We start from the raw sequence: 18760 nt of genomic DNA, 5'->3' as shown, positions 1-18760 counted from the left end.
TTGTGTAGACAAAGAATGCTTTAGAGATATCTGTCAACAATGCAGGACTCCAAGGAAAAGTTCCAGTCACATCCCAGATGCAAAGACTTTCCTATTAAAAGTTTATGAAGAGATTTTTTAGAGAAAAAATGGCATTTATGCCATTGAGGCCTGGTCTACACTACAAAGTTAGGTTGCCGTAAGTCATCTGGCATAGACCTATTTGTACATGTCTACATGCTCCAATTGGTCTCCAACCGATGTAAGTGCTCCATTACGGTGACTCAGTAAAACCACCTCTCCGAATAGAGTGGAGCCATGGTCGCCCTGCTGAGGTTGATACAGCGCAATTGTAGACACTGTGTGATCTGTGTCAACCCTAACAGTCCTCCAGCAGCTGCCCCACACATGCCCCATTCCCTGCAACAGAGACCGTTCTGGTCACAACTGTAAACTCCATTGCCCAGTGGTCATGGAGACCAGAAGCCTCCTCCCCCTTTCTTTAAACCTGCCAGATATTTTTGAAATGCCTTTTCCTGACTGCCCACCCTGGCAATCACATATACCAGCTCTCTCTTGCTGTGTGCAATGGACCATCTGACCATGCTGTCTTCATGCACTAGATACACTCCTGCCTGAAGTAGACTGGAGCTTTTGGATCTTCTGGGCCTGTGGGGAGAAGAGGCTGTGTAAGCACAGCTATGGACCAGCTGTAGAAAAGTGGACATCTGCAAAAAGACTGCACGTGGGATGCAGGCAAAGGGGTACAACAGCGATCAGCAGCCTTGCCACATGTGAGTGAAGTGGCTGCATCAGGCATACTTGGCCAGGGAGGCCAACAATTGTTCTGGTGCTTTTACAGTGAACTGCATGCCATACTTGGTGCATATCCCACTGGCACCCCACAAACCATTGTGGATACCAGAGGAGCTGGAGACAGAGACCCCTGCTGTGAAGGAGGAAGAGGAGTAGGTAGGGGGGTCCAGCCATGCCACAAGTCAGGACACATCTGAGACAGCATTCCCTCTAATTTTCCCCACCCATGTGCGGAATGAATTTTGTTATGTGCACCAATATGGAGGTTGTGTGTGACACATGACCTTCATATTGGTGCACATAACAAAATTCATGTAGTGGGGATGGGGCCGAGGGGTTTGGCGTGTGGGAGGGGCTGAGGGCTGGGGCAGAGCGTTGGGGTGCAGGGGTGTGAGGGCTCTGGCTGGGGGGGTTGTGGGCTCTGGGGTGGGGCCAGGGATGCGGGATTTGGGGTGCAGGAGGGTGCTCCGACGGGGAGAGAGGACTCCACCCATCAGCACCTGGGCTGTGGGGGAGAGGTGCCTCTCCCGGCTCCGGCACCTCCAGGGCTAGGGCCGCAGGATACGCACCCCTCCCCCAGCCCTGGCATGTCCAGACCTAGCTGCCCAGGTTCAGGTCGGGCTGGGCCACCCAGATTTGGGCTGGGCCGCACCGGTCGGGTTTGCGTCGAGCCGGGCTGCCCAGGTTTGAGCCAGGCCACGACTGGATCCGGGCCAGGCTGGCCTTGGCTGCTTGGGTTCGGGTCGGGCCGCCCCGGCTGTGGCTGGGTCTGGGCCACGCCACTCCAGCCGTGGCTGAGTTCTGGCCGGGCCACCTGGGTTCGGGCTGCGCCACTCCACTTGCGGCTGAGTTCAGGCCGGGGTAGGGGCGCCTTGGCCGTGGCAGGTTGGGGGCCGGGCTAGGTTGCAGCCGGGAGAAGGCTGCGCCTTGCCCGGCTGGGTTCTCTAAGCTCCTGCGTGGCGCTAAATAGGCTGCTGCATGGCCACGCAGCTTACAAGAAACTTGGGTTTGAGACTCCACCACAGTCTAGCCCGTCCTGCCGGCCAAGCATGGATGAGTACGATGAAGGAGGAGGAATCTTGGGTAAGTGTGTGCATGCATTTTTCCTTACAACGTTTGCATTTAATGATGACACCCAGCCCACCCGCAAGTTAATAAAGGGGGAAAAGCTGCTGCCAGGGTGGAGGCGGAGCAGTTGTTTGCTGCCTTTGAAAAGTCCACCCTGGCAGCAGCTTTTCCCCCTTTGCCTCACAGATATTATGCAGAACTCAACATGCAGCTATAACTACTGGGATATATTTCTCACTGAAATCCAATGTAGTGAGTAATCAATACCAGCATCCCTTCAATCTACCAAAAGCACTTTCAACAGTCATTCTGCACCTGCTGAGCCAAGAGTTGTATCCTTCCTTGGTGCTGCCGAGGTGGCGAATGTATGCTTTCCTGAGCCAGAGGAGCAAGGAGTAGGCTAGGTCTCCTAAAATGACTATTGGCGTTTCAATATTGGCAATGATTATCCGCCGGTCAGGAAAGAATGTCCCTGCTTACAACTTTCAGAACAGTCCTGTGTTCTTAAAGATGCGAGCGTCACACACCTTCTCTGAGCAGCCCACACTGATATCAGTGAAGCATCCCCTGTGATCCACCAATGCTTGCATAATCATAGATATGTAGCCCTTTCTGTTGATGGACTCTGTGGCAAGGTACGCTGGTGCCAAAATAAGGATGTCCGTGCCATCTGCAGCTGCACTGGAACCCCACTGCTGAAAATCCATCCATGACATTCTGGGAACTTAACCCCAGCTCCCAGAGTTCCCTGGACAACTCATTTCTACCCTCAAGAACTGCAAAAAGTTTCGAAAAGGCATCGCACCAGACAGCAGAGTATGGCACACTGGAATACCAACCGGTGATGCACCGCACTTTGTATTGACACAAGCATTCCTGGCGAGTATACACAGCACCAATGCAGACAGCAAAGTGTGCACGCACACAAGCAACACACAGACTTTGACGGCTGGGTGCCAACATAATTTGCATCGACAAAAGTTTGTTGCATAGACATAGCCTTATAACTCATTCAGTAAAAAGAAAAGGAGTACTTGTGGCACCTTAGAGACTAACCAATTTATTTGAGCATGAGCTTTCGTGAGCCACAGCTCACTTCATCAGATGTGTACCGTGGAACAGTTTCCATGGCTGTTCCTCTGAAACTCATTCAGTGTTTCAAATAAATTTCAAACTAGGAGAAAGTTTCCAGTCAGAGGGCAAAAAGCATATTCCAGAACTAGCTGACATTAGTTGTACTTTAATGTCACTTTCTCCACTTAAGCCTCAAATACCTATATTGAATGCTCTCATGGGAGAGTAACAAGGACCAAATAATTCAATGTGCTCCGAATGCATGAGATCAAGATTTCCACTCCAAGTGCTATCCCACTGAGAATGTTTAGATTCAAAGCTAGACAGCTATTTTGAGTTCTTGTGGGAACAAATTTTGATCCAAAAAAAACATTAGAGGCCATCACCAGAGACCAGTTGGCAAAAGATGCGCTTTTCAAGTTGGTTGGTGCAGAATCTCTCTTCTATAAGGCCTGGTCAACACAGAGTCTGCACTGGTAGAACTCTTTCTGGGAGTGGTGAGAGTATGAAGAAAGAGCTACTTGTACAGCCCCAGCGTGGCTGCAGTTAAACGGACGTAAGGGGTCTGACACAGTATGGCTTATTCCCTTTGTTGTACAGGAATAAACTATACCAGTGTAACTGCATCCACGCTAGGGAGGTCGTGCAGCTTTAACAGTACTGGTATAGTTAAAACGGAATAACTTTTGTATTTAGACAACCCTCATTGCCCTTTGCTGCAAAACGATAGCAAGAACACAGTATAAAAACAAACACAGAATTGCTTGGATCTAAAGCAATCAAACAGTATTTATTTGCACTGAGTGGTCACTGATTCTGTGTACACAGTGGCATTCAGCTGGAAGGGGAGAGGAAGGGTCATGTCACCATCCTTTCCTAATTAGGAGGCACACAGGTTGCTGCTGTGCAGCGCCATCCCTCTTCCTCATCCTGCTGGGAAAGCAAAATTCACCTTCTGATCCTGTGAGAGGCTGGAAAAAGAACATCCAGATTGCTTTGGAGGCTAGAGAGAACGGGACTTGTGCGCAGAACTGGGATTTTATTTGGGCAGGTGGATTAAGGAAAGCATAGTAGAAAAATATTAGGGGCTCATAAACTAAACCGGGCAGGGGGACCGAAAATCAGAAGATACTATGGAAGGCCAAGGAGAATACATGCCTGAGGATTGGAGGTTGGGCAGAAAACTATTGCTGGGTGGGGCTGTTAAGCGCAATGTCTATACAATGCAAGAAAAAGATGTTACGATAAACACAGACTTTAGAGCGTGGGTGGCATGGCAGCACTCAGTGACCTCATATTTTAAAAATCTGATGAATTAAAGATGTACCTTGGCCTTACAAAAAAGTATTCCTATTGTATTATGTTTCCTTTCTATTAGGGCAGCCCCTTTTAAGTTATTTTCTTACCAAACACAAGGTAAGCAAGCACCCTCCTCGTACTGCTGGGTTTCTAAGCAGTTCTGCATGTCAACAATTAAACAACTGATGATGTCAGATAGTCACTGTTGAAAGATATGCCAGATCAGGGGTGGGCAAACTTTTTGGCCCGAGGACCACATCTAGGTGGGGAAATTGCTTGCAGGGCCGGGGCAGGGGGTTGGGGTGCAGGGGCGGAGTGCGGGGTATGGGAGGGGATGCGGTGTGCATGAAGGGGCTCAGGGCAAGGGTTTGGGGCAGAGGAGGGGTGTGAGGTGTATGAGGGGGCTCACGGAAGGGGGTTAGGGTGCAGGAGGGGTGTGGAGTGCAGAAGGGGGCTCAAGTCAAGGGGTAGAGGTGCAGGAGGAGTGTGGGATGAGGCAGGGGGCTCATGGCAGGGAGCTGGGGTGCACAGGGGTGCAGGGTGCAGCAGGGGGCTCAGGGCAGGGAGGCGGGGTGAAGGTGTTCAGGCTCTGGCCCAGTGCCGCTTACCTAGAGTGGCTCTGGGGTGGCAGCTGTATGCACTGGGGCGAGGGCAGGCTCCCTGCCTGCCTGCCCCAGCCCCGCACTGCTCCAGGAAGCGGCCAGTACCACGTCCCTGCGTAGCCCCTGGGGGTGGGGTGCAGAGGGCTCCACGTGTTTCCCTCTCCTGGGGGTACCTCCCCCAAAAGCTCCCATTGGCCGCGGTAACCCATTCCTGGCCGATGGAAGTTTTGGGGGAGGTACCCACAGGCAAGAGCAGGGTGCGGAGCTCTCTGCTGCCCCACCCCCACTCCCAGGGGCTGCAGGGACGTGGTGTGGCTGCTTCCCGGAGCGGCGGCAATCCCGCGGGCCAGATCCAAAGCCCCGAGGGGCCGGATCCAGCCCGCGGGCCATAGTTTGCCCACCCCTGTGCTAGATCATTAAGCCAGTAGCAATCCTGTGTGTCTCCACACACAGGGTTTGCACTGTTTTTATTCAACTGGTTTACGACAGATTTTTGTGCAACTGATGCAATTTTTGTGCTTAGACAAGATTGGAGTCTCCTCATTTCACTTGTGACTGTCTTCAAGCTGCCCTTTGCTCCCAAAATAGCCTTCCTCCTTATACATGCCTAGAAGTTTCATTCTCCTCAACACTCACTTCATTCATCTACTATTCCTGTCCTGAACTTGGCGTGGGCGCAGTTAGTTGTCATTGCTACACCTGACCATAACGAAGATTTTGCAAACAACAAAAATATGAAGAAGCAGAGTAGTGAAGGGTCTGAAAGTTTAGGACAAGAATCTTGAACTATTTAAGATAAAGTGGGGAGTCAGTGGAAGCATTCAGAGACTGGGGTGATGAGCAAGTAAGACACAGCTGCCAAGATCATTTTGTATAAACAGAAAGCAACATGGCTGTTTGGGAGGCTAGAGACGAGGTGGCTGCAGTAATCATGATGGGAAATGAGGAGGGATTGGACAAGAGTTTTAGCTGTCTGGAGAGATTATAAGAATTGCCTTACTGAGTCAGACCAATGGTCCATCTAACCCAGTCTCCTGTCTTCTCTGACAGTGGCCACCAAGTGCTTCAGAGGGACGGAACAGAAGAGGGCAATTTATGTAGTGATCCATCCCATTGTCAAGTCCCAGCTTCTAGCAGTCGGAGGTTTAGAGACACCCAGAGCATGGGGTTGTTGTCCCCGACTATCTTGGCTAATAGCCATTAATGGATCTATATTTCAAGAACTAATCTAATTCTTTTTTGAACCCAGTTATACTTTTGGCCTTCACAATGTCTCCTGGCAACAAGTTCTACAGGCTGTCTGTTCATTGTGTGAAGAAGTGCCTTTTCATGTTTGTTCTGAATCTGCTACCTATTAATTTCATTGGTGACCCCAGGTTGTTGAGTTATGTGAAGGGGTAAATAACACTTCCTCATTCACTTTCTCCACAACGTGACAGACACTTCTATCATCTCACCTCTCAGTCGTCTCTTTTCCAAGTGGAACAGTCCCAGTCTTTTTAATCTCTCCTCATATAGAAGCTGTTCCAGATCCTTAATCATTTTTGTCGCCCTTCTCTGTTCTTTATACAATTCTAATATATCTTTTTTGAGATGGGGCAACCAGAACTGCACACAGTATTCAAGGTGTGGGAGTACCACGGATTTATATAGTGGCATTGTCGTATTAAGTATCCCTTTCTTAATGGTTCCTATGTTAGCTTTTTTGTTCGCTTTTTTGACTGCCATTGCACACTGAGCAGATGTTTTCAGAGAACTATCCACAGTGACTCCAAGACCTCTTTCTTGAGTGGTAACAGTTAATTTAGACCCCATCGTTTTGTATGTATAGTGGGGATTATGTTTTCCAACATGCATAAGTTTGCATTTATCAACACTGAATTTCATCTGCCATTTTCTTGCCCAGAATTAGATAATTGAAGTTAGCTTAAGTTTGGTTAAAGAAATATGTGTTGTTAAGAAAGGTCCTAACTAGCAAGTAAAAGAAAGGCCTTGAAAATAAAGAGTTATAAGGCCAGAAGGAATGAAGTAGGAAGGATGTCTGGTTCAAAGAATGACTAATGAAATAAGGGGCATTTCTAAAAAGAAGGCCTCTGTCTGATGGGGGTGACTGCAGATGTTTTTAAATAAGACAGAGAATCTGCCTTAAAAAGAGCCAACATGGATCGTCCCACCCCCACAGGGTTATTTCAAAGATTAGGGCCTATGTGAATCCAGGTGCAGAGGAAAAACAGTTGGTCAGCAAGGAGGGGAAGAGATAGGGAAGAAAGGCCTGGGGAGAAAGGAGGTTATAAATCTTATCTGGATTAAGACTGGAAATAAGGGTGAATGGTCTCAAATTGGTTTTTAGCTGAAGATAGTAACTGGGAATGACATCACTTGTTTGTTAAAGGATATAAAGTAGTAAATGCTTAAAGGGTTCATTGCTAATACCTTCCTGACCACACTGGAGCTGACTAATATGGGTCTAAGCATCCCTGGTGGGTTTAGCCTGTTTGCAAGTATCTTGATCAAATGCTAATAAATGTTTTGTTATAGTTTGGATGTAGTAAATTGCTTATTATTTAGGCTTTTTAGGCATGTTTAGAGCAATTGTATAAATACAGTTTGGCCTTTGGATTTAATAAAGGAATTTACGGTTAAATTAATGTCATGATAATATCCTGCATAAATAATAATTCCAACACCTTGGCAAAGGCTTTCTCAAAGTCCAAGTACAGTATATCCACTGGGATCAGCCTTGTCCAGATGTTTGTTGACCCCCTCAGATAATTCTAATAGATTGGTGAGGCATGATTTCCCTTTATAAAAGCCACGTTGCCTCTTCTGAACATATTGTGTTCATCTATGTATCTGATAATTCTGTTCCGTACTATAATTTCAACCACCTTGCCTGATACTGAAGTTAAGCTTACCGGCCTGTAATGAACAGGATTGCCTCTGGAGCCTTTTTTAAAAATCAGAGTTACATTAGCTACCCTCCAGTCATCTGGTATAGAGCCTGATTTAAGAGATAAGGTACATTTCTACAGTTAGTAGTTCTGCAATTTCACATTTGAGTTCCTTCAGAACTCTTGGGTGAATACTTATAACTGTTTACTTTATCCATTTGTTCCAAAACACCCTCTGACATCTTGATCTGGAACAGTTCCCCACTTGTCACCTGAAAAGAAAAGCACAAGTGTGGGAACCTCTCTCACAGCCTCTGCAGTGAACACCCTGCAAAGAATTCATTTATCTTCTATGCAATGGCGTAGTCCGGCCTAGTCTTCCTTGATACTCCTTTAGCACTTTAATCATCCACTGGCACCACTGATTGTTTGGCAGGCTTCCTGCTCTGATGTATTTATTTATTTTATTTTGCTGTTAGTTTGTGTCTTTTGCCAGTTGCTCTTCACATTGTTTTTTTGCCTGCCTAATTATACTTTTGCACTTAACTTGCCAACGTTATGTTCCTTTCTATTTTCCTCAGTAGGATTTGACTTCCAATTTTTAAAGGAGAGATAGGTAAGAGTTTTATAAGTGTTACAGAAGTAATAGTGAGATTTGGAAACTGACATTCCAGTAGAATCACAGAGCAGATATTTCATGTAATAAAAGCTTCACAGGTATTTTCAGTTATTTTGAATAAAAAGGGTCGAGTTGTTTTTGGGGTGTTTTTAGGGTTGGAGGAAGCTCCACCACCCCATTAATAAAATAACCTGGCTTACAGAAACAAGAAGAGAGATTCCACTAGTTGTGAGCACAGAAAGCCCTTTTGAAAAATTCACCTTGCTTTGTTCTACTAGAGGTTATTCAAGCTTGAGAGAATATTTCTGGTGCGTTAGTACAAAAGGATTTCACTTTGTCTTCTAATCTAAACATCACAAAGAATTATCTCCAGGGATGAAAATGCACTTAGGGCCCAGAGCAACCTCAACTCCGCCCCCTGGTGCATATGTACTAATATTGCAAGAGTCTTATGATGATCATATAAAATGCAATATACAGTATGCTGTACACACATTCATATGCCGTAATCAAGTTAAAGACAAAATCTGAATAGACCGAGGGAAGAGCACTGCACTGAGGTTCTTTTACAAATTGTATTGGAAATGCACTACAAATTAGGTCAAAGCTTAAATAATAATACAAAATGCCATATACCTAAAGCTCTGTGCAGCTCAAAAGCTGGTCTTTCACCCACACACGTTGAACCAATAAAAGATATTACTTCACCCAGCGTGGCTCTCTAATATACATAAAGCTACAGTTTTAGAAAAATACAGGTTTTAATATAGTACCGGAAGAGAACACATTTTGCAGTATTGTGTGGTCATAAAATACATATCTACTACACACAGCAACTTTTTTCCTCAAAGGTTTACAAAGTACATTCTTTGCGTGTGACTTGTAATCACTTTATTTAATATAAAAACACAGTCATATCTAGGGTGGAGTGTGGCAGCTGCTTAACTGCAAACAGTAATAAATTCAACCACTTAGGTGAGGAAGTAAAGGCCATGTTGAATAGCCATTAGCGCAATATACCGACAGTCAGACTGCATTATCCCCAGTTCAGTCACTAATCTCTCGGGATCTGTTTCCCCATCTGTAAAATGAGTATAATAATATTACCTGTCTCACAAGGGTGTTTGTAGGCTTTGGGCCCCATCCTGTACACACAGAGCATGCAAAGCTCCTAATGCAGAGGAAATGCCATACACACAGGGCTCACAGGATGGACCCTTAGTTAATGCTTTAAAGAAATTTGGATTGAATCATCTGAAGAGCTCAAGTGACTCAGGAACACAATACCCACTGAAAGTCACTTGGGCTCTTGTGAAAATCTCACATTTTGGGACCCTCAGATGTAAACTGAGCAAACACAGTAACATGCACCGAGTGCCCTAACTGACCTAAAAGTGGCTATAATTACAAACAAAACAAAACCACCATGAAGACTATCATGTTTGCAAAACCAATTCAACTCGATTGTAACCTTATGTGCCGGATTATGCAATAGAAGAGTTTTGTACTCTCTTCAATGCCACAACCAGAACGATGCATTCTGGAGTATCTGCAGTGAATCTGGAACCACCCAGCAGAATGTACAGATTTTCTTTGTATGTTAAAGTTTAGACTTATGTGATGATTACCACCCCATGCCTGGCTACATTCCTCCCCCAGCCCACACACACAAAAGTGCGTAGGGTGATTAGCATGTATTTCTATGCTTGGCTCAATTTTCAGGCTTCCTTTGCAAATCACCTTTAACCGGATTTAGCGTGTGTGGGTTAGAAGGAGACTGATCAGAAGAGAGGACTCTCATGAAAGGAATAATCATACAACGGGGGGAGGGAAATATCACCCTACTATGTTCAAGAAGCTATTTTTGTTTTTACACTGGGAAAAATGAGTTACACACCACCCCTTATTAGTAAAATAAAATGAAATCTACATGTAGTCCAACTGCTGGATTTTTAATATAAATACTGGGCTCAAAGTACAAGCAAACATGAGAAACAAAACACTTAAGTTTCTACTTTTTTAACTCTACCCTGAAATATCAAAATTGCTATCTTATACTGACACCCAGAGGAATAAAATTTAACTGCATTCCCTCCCTTATACAGTGGCTAAAAATTCTGTAGCTCACGAAAGCTTATGCTCAAATAAATTGGTTAGTCTCTAAGGTGCCACAAGTACTCCTTTTCTTTTTGCGAATACAGACTAACACGGCTGTTACTCTGAAACCTTTCCTAAAGTAACTTTAAAAATGTGAGTCTTAACAAAAAGACCCAAATTGCATATTCTGAGATTCCCTATATTCTAGTCACACCATAGTCTCCCCTCCCGTTTTAGTTATATTGTTTTTTGTTTATGAATATAATCAGAGTGATGTAGCATGACAGAATACAGAGTGTACTTTTTCAAACACATCTTTTCAGTAGGGTTGGTTTTTTGAATGTTTAACTTCCAAATCAGATATTTTGGCATTTCAGCCCCACAACATTCATGGTTGAGACAGGGACTGACAGGTGCTCCTCTAATGCAGGAGGTGTAGCACTAAGAGCAGTAATAAGCTGGCATTCTCTGAGGTTCCAGCAAGGGGTGCAAAAATGATGGGGGAGGAAAGAGAGAAACACAAATCCATTGTGAACAGATTATGTATGTGGTAGAGACAGCCGCGCTGCTACCCCAAGAGTCCTCATATTTGTGATCCCACCCTTCCCTCTCAATGTGCACCTCAAACCGTTAGGGAAGGTTGAGATATATTGCATGGCAATATCTGAATACAGATGATATTCAGCTGTATGTCCACTTAGATTCTAAAATCTCTGTACTCTCCCACATGATAAAGGGTCTGGGAGAAAGGTGAACTGTTTGTGATTCAATCCAGATAAAATGGAGATTATGCTTGTTCGTGGTGGGAAGTGTTCAAGTGATAGCAGACACTGCCTCTGTACATTTAAGGGTGTATGTCTTCTGTTTACCAGACTGGGGACTACTGGATTCTCAAGTAGTAGCACTCGCCCACAGTGCACATCCATGACTAAATTAGAAGACTGCATCCACTCCGGCCGCTGAATTGATCATCTCTGCCTGTTACCTCTTGGCTAGACTACTGCAATGTGCTCCATTTAGGGTTGCTGTTGAAGTCGACCAGAAAGTTACAACTGGTACAAAATACTACTGCCCACTTCCTGAGCAAAGGCAAGTGGCTGGGAGTTCAGGAAATCATATTTGATCCCAAGTGTTGTTCATTTTTAGGTACAATTCAATCTGTTTATGTCAATCTTTAAAGCCCTAAATGGTTTAAAACTCCACTACCTGAGAACTCAGCCTCTCATCCTACACTCCACTACAACAGTTAAGAGCAACTGAAGGCTTTTGGATAACAGTTCTTGAGGTTAAAATATTACAGACTCAGCAACCCGGCTCTCAGAGGTGGGCTGCTGTGTCCATAATTTGCTCCATTAGATGTTCCACCAGTGCCAGAAGCTTTTGTCTGATGTTCTAATGCACTGAGAATAAGTTTGGATACTTTATTTGCTTTTTAAAAAGTTTCTGAATAACTGTTTATAGCTATTACAGAAAAACAATGCTTTTCAAAAGAAAAACAAGAACTGCAAACTGAAGGGAGTTGGAGGGAGATGAGATTTCCGATGTTTATACCTTTGCCATCTTTTGGTTCATCAAAGATAATTAACTGGCATTTCTAACTTTTCAATGACATTTTCTGACTAACGCCAAGGGAAACTATTTTCCATACTGCATGGGGTACTTGTTGAAAAGGGAAAAGGCAACATCTCTACAAGCTGTCTCTTCTACCTCTAAGGGGGAAAGGAGAGATCAGTCCCCATGCCCACTCAAGATTTGTCCTCTTTATTGAGGCTGTCACCACCACGTAGGGTGACTAGATAGCAAGTGTAAAAAATCGGGATGGGGATGGGGGGTAATAGGTGCCTATATAAGAAAAAGCCCCCCACCCTCCGTCCCTATAAAATCAGGACGTCTGGTCACCCTTCCACCACCAACAGGCAGTGACAACTGCAATGGTGATTTTTATTCTGTGGATGTTTTCCCACTGAACAGAGATGAAACCATTTCATTTCATGTAAGGATTGGTGTGTACAGCCCTGCAAATCTGGGGATATCTGCATCTGCGAATGTGGATATCCACAGACCATTTTTGCAGATCAGATGCGGATACAAATTTTGTATCTGCTCAGGGCCCTACTGATGTGACCTATGAATAAATTTAATTTAGTTTCCATGGGACATTCTTCCCTGATGCATAGTTTTAACTCTAGTTCCATTCAGTTTTTAGGGACATCACACTTTTCACTTTCTGAAATGCCTTATACTGTACTCTAACGGCACATGTTCTCTTTATACACACATTTTTAGTGTGCGTGTGGGGGAGGGGGTTATGTGTAGATCATTTTCTGAAATCCTAAAACTACCTCAGTTTCCCCAGTGAGTCAGGGATTGGGAAACTGCTGCTCTAATAAACAAGGCAGCCCTCTCAGCAGCATACTTTGAGGTGACAAGCTGCCCATGTTAAAGATGGCTTGCTAAGAGAAAGCTTAAATTAATGCCCTTTTTGCTTTTGATGTGTAAAGGCCTAAAAGGAGTGGGGGGGTTGGGCTTTTTTTTTTTTTTTTTTAAATCTTAGAAATAGCAGTAGTGTCAAGTCAACTTTTTTTCTGGTGGGCTCAGCTGTTTATTGTGAACTTTCTTAGCCTTCAGTTGAAGGTTCATATGTTTGTCAGCTACCGGAATACAATGTCAAAATTAGAAGTGGGGTTATAGAGTTGTGTGGATGCTTCTGTGAAGGGGTAGGAATTTTCTGCAATATTTTGTATGAATACTGTACTGCATGGTTAACTAGATGGTGGGAAAAAAGGTTGTTTACTCTTTACAGAGACCCAGAGATAGAGGTGTAGCTGATGCCTAGCTTCTCTGGGGCCTGAGGCCCCTTGCCCACAGAGAGTCTGAGAAGACAATGGCCACTCCAGGTGCCTGGACATTTGGTACTTAGCAACTGATGACCATGGATGGCCCACCCCTCCACAGGAAGCCAGCTGTGTTTGACCAGCCAGAGAACAAAGGGCTGAGAAGGAGGGACAGGTGACAATGGTTTCCCAGGGACAAGAACAAAGGACTGAGGAAGGGGCTAGGTAGGGTTGTTACGTGTGGCCTGCTGGAAGCGGAAGACTCTCCTCAACTGGGGCAAAGGCAGGGTCAGAGGGCTCTGTGCTGTAGACTGACCAAGATGGACTATGCTGTAGCTTGCTGTTCTCTATGTTAACCAAGGACTTTCTAATGTTCCAGACTTCTAATTAACCCTACTGTTTTTACAACATTAAGTGCCACTCTAGTTTAAGGGGCGGGGGTGCACATTTCTCCCTTTGGATGTACAAGTTTTCCAGGTGTCCAACTCAGGTGGACTTGCTGAACAGAGCTCACACTGAAGTAGGTGTGCTGAAGGCTCCAGGGTTCAGTCCCAGGAGGTGGTGAAACACCAGTGAAAGAGTGTAACCCTAAGGGGCTCTGGCACACTGAGGGGGTCCTCCCAGGAACTGTTCAAGAGCATGGGACCTGTGGATGCAGGACAGCTTCTCATTGCAGTTTTTGCAAGATGTAGTTTGTAGTGCATGCAGATTGAAACATCCTACTCTCACATGTCAACCCTGGACACAATTCCCATAATAGTCCAAATAGTAATTGAAACTGAAGGCACATTTGGGAAATCTAGATAAACATGTAGTTTGTCCTATATTAAGCTATCTGTGAATTTTAACTGCTTTTTGGGAGGTCAAGAATGTGAAGAGACAAAGCAACTGAGTCAACATACAAAGGATTTAGGTACTTAATTTCCATTAGTCTTCACAAGAAGAAAACTTCCATCAATGTGTATTTACATTGTGGGTGTTTCCTTCCTAAATTCCCGCCCCCCTCGCTGTTTTAAACTTATCTTCAGTTGCTTTGTCATTGTGCCTTTATCTGTACCACTCTGTCAAGTTTCAAATTTTATTCCTCCACCCCCTTTGCTTCATAATGTTAGTTCATCTCCATCATGTTCCTTTCTAGAACGTCTTTCCTTCCACATATTAATCTCATTGCTATCTTGTCACTACTTTCGATTTCCGTGCAGATCCTACGCTTTCCTCCAAACTTTCCACGATGCAGTGGCTTGACACTTACCACAATCTGCATATTCACTACCTCTCACACAGAGCAAGGAAGCAGATTAGTGTAGGGTTCAAGCTGATGCAAGTCTGGAAGCATAGAATACAGTGGAGGATCCATCAGGAAAGGGGAAAAAGAGGCAATAAGTAACATTAGCCAACTGGTAACTGAGGTCCGAGAACAGAACTGCCTTCACCTCAAGCAATAAAATTCAAATGCTGCCTATAGGAATTCATAATGGGGACTAAACTCTTGACACTTAAGGATAACTTTCTCAAGTCAGTCAGTTTCCAGGGTTATCAGATAGACTGGTACTTTTAATTAGTATTACATTCACTTCAACATGCAGTAACATTTTGATTTCATTGAAAGCATTGACAAATTTTGCCACTGACTGCACTGAGGGTCAGGATTCCACCCCTGGATTTTTTATTTTACTTTTAAAAATCTTAGTAATGACTTGATTTAAAGCAAGTCACTGCTGTTTGCAGGTCAAAACAAGGAACTTATATTTACAACCCTATCAAATGATCATGATAATGGCTGTTGTACTTAAAATTGACAATTGTTATATTTGTAATGGTAAAAGTTAGAATGGTTCTATGTCCATCCAAAGTTTATAGTTTCAAGGCCCAAGTTCTATCCTCAGTCAGCAAGCATAATTCCCATCAACTTTAGTGGGAGTTACAGCAGAGTGCAGTGAATTAAATCAAAGTAATTTAAATAAGATGTTCATTTAAAATCATGCCTACAAACAGGAAACCTTGATTTAAATCACTGATTTGAATCTTATTTTGCATTTAAACTTTTTTTTGGAAAATAACAAAAGTACATCAAATATAGCCTTTACACTAAATACTTTTTGCCAACTAGGTGGCTACAGTATATGTATGTATTTAAACAATTATATAGCTTAACATACATTTGTTCAGTCTTAAGTTTTACATTTACTACGTTAGAAAATAGTGACTTATTTTTTTATTTTTTTTTACTACAAGATAATGGTTGTCTTTTACTCAGGATTTGTTTCAGGATGTATCTAGATGGAAACTTGAATTCAATTAAATATGTACAAAACCACATTTAAAATGTTTATTAAAATGAAACTATCTTAATATGTTCTGTTTATCAAGGCAAGTTTTGCATTTAAAACGGATCAAACAAAGAAAAGTATTAACTCACTTACTGCAGGTGACAGATTGTTTCTGATTGCCATGGAACAGACTTTCAAATAGTCAGATGCCTAAAGATGCAGATAGGTACCTAAGAAGGTTAGGTGCCTTGAAAATCCCACTAAGCATTTATCTGCATTTTTAAGTGTGTAATATCTTTGAAAATCTGGCTCAATGTCCAAGTTTTTAGAATTAGTAGATCTCATCCTCTCCCTACTTATTCATTTATTCTTAGATTGGAAGAGGAAAACAAGCCTTCCTGCATTCTTAACTCTCAGTTTCTCGCCTATGAATAAACTCATCCAAATGAAGAAATTCTCTCTGCACCTGCTTGACAAACTGAAACCAAAAGTAATCAAGGCAAAAACTTTTCTGCACAACAGAAACAGAGGAAATATATAAATACCAGTATCCATTGTAAAGAAAAAAAATAACACAGCAGAACACCTATTTTACACCAACTAATTTCATAGATTTTCATAGAATACCAGGGTTGGAAGGGACCCTCAGGAGGTCATCTAGTCCAACCCCCTGCTCAAAGCAGGACCAATCCTCAATTTTTGCCCAAGATCCCAAATGGCCCCCTCAAGGATTGAACTCACAACCCTGGGTTTAGCAGGCCAATGCTCAAACCACTGAGCTATCCCCAATGGGTGACTGAGTTCATCAAAGTAAGAGACTGAATAAAACTGAACATCGCTAAAGTACAGTAGGTATGGTGCATGAAACTGTAGTATGGTGCACTGCATTGATTTCTTCTTGTCCTTCAAACTATTCCAAAGTGATTTCCAAAGCGCTGAAGGCATGGGAATATGAAGGGATGTCAACATGTTTTCATTGATGTCAATTTCACTGTGTGAGTCCTCCCCCTTGCTGACGAAAAATATTCCACATAACTCATCATTTGTAAGATTAGAGTTTAAAACTGAGGTTTTACTATAGATACTTAATGCAGTACATGACACTGCAACATTTATAGAACTTGAGTTAACCTCAAAAGTTAAATATTTTTGTCTTTCCCGTTCTGTATATAATTAGAAAAGCAGCATCCTTTAACATTACAATTTGAGGAGGGCTCATTGAGCCAGCACATTTTTTACATAAATGATTTTAATAGATTATAGTACAGTTAGGGCTGACCACAAGTTGTTAACCTCAAAATTAATTTTAAACAGATTTTGAAAATAAAAATTCTGATGTATTTTTTAAATGAAGGGGGCCAGGGAGAGGGTGACACTCAGATACAATTGGGGGGTTGAAGTAGTGATTTTTAATAATAGTTGTAACACTTATATAAAGTGGAAAGCAGGAGGAAGAGGGAGGCCTTCTCAGTATTAGCGCATGACCCCATGACCCACTGGAAGTCTCAGGACCGATTGAGCCCAAAGCAAATATAAAGATTAGGAGCGATGGGTATAACCAGTCCTGTCTCAGCATCTGGGGTTTAACTCAGCAGCAAAACTCTGCAAGAGACATCTAGGACTGGAAAGTCCTTTCCTTTGGGAATTGCCTGTGAACGTATTAAGGGTCCTCTGAGGTAAGTGAAAGGGGTGCCTGGATATCTAGTCTTTTACAGGAGGAACTCTGGGTTTAACTGTGTAGACTGGCACTTGGGAAAGATCCTATGTTTATAATTTAATTCATAGGACTAAGATTATCTAGCTTCAGCAGTGATAACACTCGTTATCCACCCAGAGTTTCACACAATTATAAAATGGTAATACTGTATTTTGCAAGCCATCAGTAAAATGCTTGCCCTGAGATTACTATTAACTGTAGCATGAACAACAGATTACGCAACTGTATGTGGACAACAGAATGTAAGAACAGGCATTCTTGGTCTGACCAATGGTCCATCTAGCCTGGTATCCTGTCTTCTGACAGAGTGCCAGATGCTTCAGAGGAAATGAACAGAACAGGGCAATTTTGAGTGATCCATCTCTTGTTGCCCAGTCCCAAAGTCTGGCAGTTGAAGGTTTAGGGACACCCCAATCATAGGGCTGTGTCCTTAACCATGTTGGCTAATAGCCATTGATGGACCTATTCATCAAACTCAATTATTTTTGAACCCAGTTGTAAGTTTGGCCTTCACAACTGCCCCAGCAACAAGTTGTGTAAATTACTTTTGTTGTTGTTTATAAACCTACTGCCTATTAATTAATTAATCAGGTGAGCCCTAGTTCTTTACCCCTTCACATAACACTTCCATATTCACTTTCTCCATAGCATACATGCTTTTACAGACCTGTCATATCTTCCCCCTTCCCAGTCATTTTCTAAACTGAAGAGTCCAGTCTTTTTAATCTCTCCTCTTAGGGAAGCTTTTCTATACCCCATATCATTTGTTGCCCTTCTTTGTACTTTTGCCCATTCTAATATCTTCTTTGAGATATGTAGTGTTCAAGGTGTGGGTGTACCAAGGATTAATATAGTGGCATCAGGATATTTGCTTTCTTATCTATCCCTTTCCTAATATCGTTAGCTTTTTTGACTGCCACTGCACGTTAACAGGGAACTAGCCACTATGACTCCAAGATCTCTTTCTGGAGTGGTAACAGCTAATCAAGACAGGTTTCAGAGCAACAGCCCTGTTAGTCTGTATTCGCAAAAAGAAAAGGAGTACTTGTGGCACCTTAGAGACTAACCAATTTATTTGAGCATGAGCTTTCGTGAGCTACAGCTCACTTCATTGGATGCATGCATCCGATGAAGTGAGCTGTAGCTCACGAAAGGTCATGCTCAAATAAATTGGTTAGTCTCTAAGGTGCCACAAGTACTCCCTTTCTTTTAGCTAATCAAGACCGCATCATTTTGTATGTATAGTTGGGATTGTGTTTTCCAGTGTGCATGAGAAGCAGGGGGAAAACAAAAATGGAAGAGGGAACCAAGGGAGAAAATGGAAGGAGGCCAAAAAGGGTGGGTCTTACAGTAACAGGGAAACAAAGAGACTGTAAAAATCACATAACTACTCAGGTGCAGTAACAGACTCTGAAATAATTAAAAACCAATTAGGATTTCACATTTACTCTTCTTGTTAAGTGTTCTCTTAAAAATAATACAGTAAGGTGTCGC

General features: G+C 43.2%; 1 protein-coding gene across 1 annotated transcript in view; it reads right to left on the bottom strand.

The window, feature by feature from the left end:
• Positions 1-18760, bottom strand: part of NET1 (neuroepithelial cell transforming 1) — a 68678-nt gene that overhangs the window by 45864 nt on the left and 4054 nt on the right. The gene's annotated exons all lie outside the window — the stretch shown is intronic.

Source organism: Caretta caretta, chromosome 1 (assembly GCF_965140235.1).
Source record: "Caretta caretta isolate rCarCar2 chromosome 1, rCarCar1.hap1, whole genome shotgun sequence".
NCBI classification, from domain to species: domain Eukaryota; kingdom Metazoa; phylum Chordata; order Testudines; family Cheloniidae; genus Caretta; species Caretta caretta.
The sequence above is the reverse complement of the archived record's forward strand: the minus strand, read 5'-3'. Positions and strand labels throughout refer to the sequence as shown.